The 6,741-nt window shown below is 43.7% G+C and overlaps 1 pseudogene; it reads left to right on the forward strand.

Annotated features, from left to right (window-relative positions):
- The first annotated feature begins 3,573 nt into the window (after positions 1-3,573).
- Positions 3,574-4,803, forward strand: LOC147960507 (uncharacterized; annotated as a pseudogene).
- The last annotated feature ends 1,938 nt before the right edge of the window (positions 4,804-6,741 follow it).

Here is a 6,741-nt window from a genome sequence, read left to right on the forward strand (position 1 = left end):
GACTTCCTAATTTCTAAGGATTTTTGAAGTTACAGATGTATTCGAAATCTCCAGATTTCTACAGACTATTCTGTTTTTGATAGATTCTATTTTCATTGTGTTGTTTGCTTATTTTGATGAATCTATGAGTAGTATGGAAGTGTACGAATCATGGAGAAGTTGGAATACAGTAGATATTACACCAATATAAATAAAGAACCAGTTCACAACAGTACCAAAAGTGGTGATTTATTTTCTTATACTAATGGAGCTTATGAGATTTTCTGTTGAGTTTTTTGTTGTGAAGTTTTCAAGGGTAAAGATTCGATGAACTATGGAATAAGGAGTGGCAAGAGCCTAAGCTTGGGTATGCCAAGGCACCCCAGGGTAATATTCAGGGACAACCAAGAGCCTAAGCTTGAGGATTCCCCGGATGCAATCCCCTCTTTCGTCTTCGTTCATCGGTAACTTTACTTGGGGCTATATTTTTATTCACCACATGATATGAGTTTTGCTTGGAGCGTCATTTTCTTCTATTAGGATTTGCTTGATGTTATTTAGATTAATGTTTTGCATATTTTAGTTCAATAAAAATGTCAAGTATAACCTTTACCATGCTTATTTTGGAAGTCCATATGTTGTTGTTCTAAAAACAGAAAGTTTGCTGTTATGTTTTGAATATTGGTGAATAGTCAGAACATGATAAAATCTTGAAATTTTTAGATAATGAGTAACAACAAATTATCTACAGTGTGGTAATATTTCAGAATTTTTGGAGTTAAAGAAGTATGATTCCTCTTGCTTTCTCTACAAACTATCATGTTTAGACAGATTGTTGTTTTGATTGCATTGTTTGCATATGTTTGCTTGTTTAATGATTCTATTTGAGGATAGGAGTGTTAAATATGAAGAGGAAATTAGTAGGAAATGTTAAATAATAATTTTAGTCATTTGCTACAGTAGAGAATGATAAGGTTTAGCATGGAATTATACTAACTTATCTCATGAATTCTTGTTGAGTTTTGTGTGGATGAAGTTTTCAAGAATTAGGGAAACCGTGATATGAAAGGAATTAAGGAGACACAAAAGCTCAAGCTTGGGGATGCCCAAGGCATCCCTAGTCAATATTTCAAGAAGTCACAAGCATCTAAGCTTGGGGATGCCCCGGTTGGCATCACACCTTTCTTCTTCAACAACTATCGGTCAGTTTTGGTTGAGCCTAAGTTTTTGCTTCTTCACATGATATGTGATATAGTTGCAATGTCATTTTATTTTGTTTTGATTGCTGTTTGAATAAAGTACTTAAGATCTGAAATTTTATTTATGAGAAGGAGTCTTCACATAGTTACATAATTATTCAACTACTCATTGTGCTTCGCTTATATCTTTTGGAGTAGTTTGTTGTTTGCTCTAGTGCTTCACTTATATCTTTTTAGAGCATGGTGGTAGTTTTATTTTGAAGAAACTGTTGAACTCTCATGCTTCACTTATATCATTTTTAGAGTCTCTAAACAGCATGGTAGTTTGCTTTGGTTATGAATTTAGTCCTAATATGATGGGCATCCAAGAGGGATATAATAAAAGCTTTCATATAAAGTGCATTGAATACTATGAGAAGTTTGATTCCTTATGATTGTTTTGAGATATGAAGATGGTGATATTAGAGTCATGCTAGTGAGTAGTTGTGAATTTTAGAAATACTTGTGTTAAGGTTTGTGAGACCCGTAGCATGCACGTATGGTGAACCGTTATGTAACGAAGTTGAAGCAAGATATATTTTTTGATTGTGTTCCTTATGAGTGGTGGTCGGGGAAGAGCGGTGGTCTTTTCCTACCAATCTATCCCCCTAGGAGCATGCACGTAGTACTTTGTTTCGAGAGCTAATAGGCTTTTGCAATAAGTATGTGAATTCTTTATGACTAATGTTGAGTCCATGGATTATACGCACTCTCATCCTTCCACCATTGCTAGCCTCTCTAGTACCGCACCACTTTCGCCGGTACCATAAACCCACCATATACCTTCCTCAAAATAGCCACCATACCTACCTATTATGGCATTTCCATAGCCATTCTGAGATATATTGCCATGCAATTTTCCACCATTTCGTTTATTATGACACACTTCATCATTGTCATATTGCTTTGCATGATCATGTAGTTGACATTGTATTTGTGGCAAAGCCACCGATCGTAAGTCTTTCATACATGTCACTCTTGATTCATTGCACATCCCGTTACACCGTTGGAGGCATTCATATAGAGTCATATTTTGTTCTAAGTATCGAGTTGTAATTCTTGAGTTGTAAGTAATTAAAAGTGTGATGATATTCATTATTAGAGCATTGTCCCATGTGTGGAAATAAAAAAAGGGAAAGGCCAAAAAAAGAGAAGGCCCCCAAAAAACAAAAAAACAAAAAATGACAGAAAAAGAGAGAAGAGGCAATGCTACTATCCTTTTACCACACTTGTGATTCAAAGTAGCACCATGATCTTCATGATATACAGTCTCCTATGGTGTCACTTTCATATACTAGTGGGAATTTTTCATTATAGAACTTGGCTTGTATATTCCAACGATAGGCTTCCTCAAATGCCCTAGGTCTTCACTACTAGGAAAAGGGCTATAGATGAAATTGACACTAATGGCGCACCAGAGATGTGGTGCGCCACTACTATATACTAATGACGCACCATGTGCCGATGCGCCATTAGTGTGGAAGACACTAATGACGCACCAAACACAAGGTGCGCACTAGTAACAATTTTTTTTTTCATTTTTCCAAACATACTAATGGCGCATCCGGGCAAAGTGCGCCATTACTAGTTCTAACTAGTAATGGCGCACCAGCCATAGAGTGCGCCACTACTGTACTTTTTTACACTTTTTTTGCAAAACTACTAATGGCGCACCGTGGCAGAGTGCGCCATTACTAGTTTAAACTAGTAATGGCGCACTATGCCACGACGCGCCATTAGTATATATATATTTTTTTTATTTTTTTGCAAAACTACTAATGGCACACCTGCTGGCCGTGCGCCATTAGTATGTTGGGTTACTAATGGCGCATGGCTGGGTGGTGCGCCATTAGTAACCTGGGACCAGCTAGATATTTTGGACAGCCACACCTACACACTCACTTTCCCCACTTCATTCCCTCCACCTCCTTCTCCAAGCTTGTCGGCTGCCTCCTCCTCCTCCTCACCTCATTTGCACCATAGATTCATCAAAATTAAGTGGTGAAATTACCTTTTTTTGATAGGTAAGTAAGGGAAAGCTATCTTCATGTTGTAGATCTACTTTTTTTCTCCCTAGCTCGCTCCAACAACGTGCACATGCACTTTTTGTGGCCTAGCTAGATCTATGTATGTTTGTGGTGTTGCATATGTTTGTGGTGTTGCATATATGTTTGTGTTTGCAGGTACCGGTATTTGAAATGCGATAGTTGCCAATATTTTGCCGGAATGTTGATTCATTTTCGCTTCGGCGAGAATTTTGGCACTATGCATTCTTTTTGGTCCTATTTTTAGGGAAAGTCATGCCAAATTTTTTCTTGGTTCTAAAATATCGTTTTGCTCTACCCCGAAGGCGACCATGGTCCGCAGGATGACCGACAGCATCGTGAATAGGTTTTTGAGCTCCGCGAAGGCCGAGATGCTTCAAAAGAATGAGACGGAGATAAGATGTCCGTGTCGAAGATGCAAGCTGAAGAGGCTTATTGCGGACCCGGATTCCGGGCAGGTGCGGGACCACCTGCTCTTGCGTGGTTTCATGGATGGCTATCGGTGGCAAGCTGATGAAGATGACTATCAAGTCGTCCATGGGGGCCGGGCAAGAAATGAGGAAGGGTAGCAAGTCAACCACCTCGGCTCGGGCGGGCGAGAAGACGAAGAATCTCCAGGACATGATCACGACGGTGATGCTGTACACAATCATCATGTAGAATATGCCGGACATGATGATGAGGAAGATGCCGGAGCAGACGAAGGGCATGATCATGAAGATGAAGATGCCGGTGGAGCAGACGACGATGGACCATCGATGGGCTGGGTGTAGGACCCTCATATTCAAGAGCTGCTTCTCAAGCAGACGGATAACACAAGAGCTGCTGCCCGAGAGAAAGCCAAGCTGGATCAACTGGAGATAGACGCGGTTACTCCATTTTATGAAGGATGCAGGCCCGAGGATACCCGCCTGAAAGTAACACTCATGGCTCTGGAGATGTAGGTAAAACACAAAATGGTCGACGCATGCTTTGACGAGAACATGTTATTCTGGCACGAACGTCTTCCCAAGGGGAACAAGTGCCCTACTAGTTTCGAGGAGGCGAAGAAAATCGTGTGTCCTCTGGATTTACCGCACGTGAAATACCATGTGTGCATGAACAATTGCATCATTTATTGGGACGAGCACGCGGAGTCTACCATATGTCCGGTGTGCGGCGTCACTCGATACAAGAAGAGGAAGAAAGCTCCCCGAAAAGTGGTGTGGTACTTTCCAATCACTCCTCGTCTGCAGCGGTATTTCATGGACCCTAAGGTAGCAAAGCTCATGCGTTGGCACGCGGATAGGGAGGAGAAGAAGCGAGAAGATGACGCAAATGATCCAGAGATAAATAAAAAAGACAAGATGCTGAGTCACCCTATGGATGGGAGCCGGTGGCAAGCGTTGAACTTCGAACACCCAGAATTTGGGAAGGATCCAAGGAACATCGTGCTAGGCGTGAGCACCGATGGAGTCAATCCGTTTGGCAGCCAGAGAAGCACACATAGCACCTGGCCTGTGTTTGTGTGGATGTACAACCTTCCCCCTGGTTGTGCATGAAGAGGAAGTACATTCACATGAGTATGCTAATTGAAGGGCTGAAACAACCAAGGAACGACATCAATCAGTATCTGGGGCTGCTGAAAGAGGAGCTAGACACGCTGTGGAAAACGCCAGCCAATACGTGGGACGCTGCAGAGAAAGAATATTTCCCAATGAGAGACGCACTGCTCATGACGGTGCACGACTATCTCGGTTACGCATATCTCACGGGGCAGGTGGTCCATGGATTTTCTGGATGCGTCAGGTGCATGGATGACACAATGTATTGCCAGCTAGATAGAGATCCCGGGTCTTCGAAAACCGTGTTCATGGGACATCGAAGGTGGCTTCACGACGATGACCCGTGGAGGAAACGCAAGGATCTGTTCGATGGTGAAACCGAACCCCGAAGATGCCCGTGTACGAGTTGCGGCGAGGAAATAGACTATCTGTTGAAAAATTGAAAAGATTGCCCACTGCCAGGAAAGAAGCGAAAGGGGCCAGAGCCGGGAAAGAAGCGAAAGGGGCCAGAGCCTCTGCTGAAGGTATGGAAAACGAGGTCTGTTTTCTGGGACTTGTCGTACTGGAAGATCCACCGTGTGCTTCACAGCCTTGATGCCATGCATATCACGAAGAACGTGTGCGAGAGTCTGCTTGGTACCCTACTCAACATGCCAGAGAGGACCAAAGATGGGCCGAAAGCAAGGGCAGACTTGAAATCAATGGGCATCAGGCAGGAGCTTCACGCTAATGATGTTGATGATGATGATGATGATGATGAGGCGAAGCAGGACACAGAAAGTCGTCGCAAAGGCAAAAAGGCCAAGAAGACTGGAAATGACTACCCTCCCGCATGCTTCACTCTAAGTCAGGAGGAGATCGAGCAGTTTTTCACCTGCCTCATAGGAGTAAAACTTCCTTACGGTTACGCGGAGAAGATAAGCAGATACCTAGACCCAGCGAAGTAGAAGTTCAGCGGGATGAAGTCTCACGACTGTCACGTGCTAATGACGCAGATAGTTCCAGTTGCAATCCGTGGGATCATGGACGCGCATGTCTGTGAAACGCTATTTGGCCTATGCAACTTTTTTGACGTCATCCCTCGGAAGTCGGTTGGCGTGAGGCAACTCAGAAGGCTACAGGAAGAGATCGTGGTGATACTATGCGATCTTGAGATGTACTTCCCGCCCGCATTCTTCGACGTTATGGTGCATCTGCTGGTCCATATCGTGGAGGATATCATCCAACTCGGGCCGACGTTCCTGTATAACATGATGCCGTTCGAAAGGATGAATGGTGTCATCAAAGGATACGTTCGCAACATGTCACGTCCAGAGGGAAGCATAGCCAGGGGCTTTTTGACCGAAGAGTGCATCTCCTACTGCATGAATTATCTAGGCATCGAGAACCCCATTGGTCTGCCCATCAACAGGCACCTCGGCAGGCTCGCTGGATGGGGTCACCATGAGGGTCGCGGTGAAATGCATGTCGACTTCGAGGGTCGACTCGTCGACTTTGAAAGAGCAAACCTAGTCACACCACAACACATAGACGTGGTCGATCCTTGGGTGGTAGAGCACAAAACCTTTATTGAGAAGACGTACAATGACCGAGGCCAACAGAGGACGGACGGAGATATAATCAAAGAGCACAACTCATGTTTCACGCGTTGGTTCAAGCAGAAGCTTCTGTTGTACCCTTTACATGAGGATTCTTCCGCGGAAGAACAACTCATATTCGCCTTGTCACAGGGCGCCGAGCACAACCTGATGACCTATGAGGTGTACGATATCAACGACTACACATTCTACACCGAGGACAAGGACATGAAGAGCGATGGTTATCAGAACTCCGGGGTAATGATGGAATCCTACACCGGTAACGACAAGGACAGATACTACGGAAGGATCGAGGAGATCTGGGAGCTAAGCTAGCTGGAGAGAAGGTCCCGTTGTT

The sequence above is a fragment of the Triticum urartu genome, chromosome 7A (assembly GCF_056163025.1).
Source record: "Triticum urartu cultivar PI428250 chromosome 7A, HENAU_Tu73, whole genome shotgun sequence".
NCBI classification, from domain to species: Eukaryota; Viridiplantae; Streptophyta; class Magnoliopsida; order Poales; family Poaceae; genus Triticum; species Triticum urartu.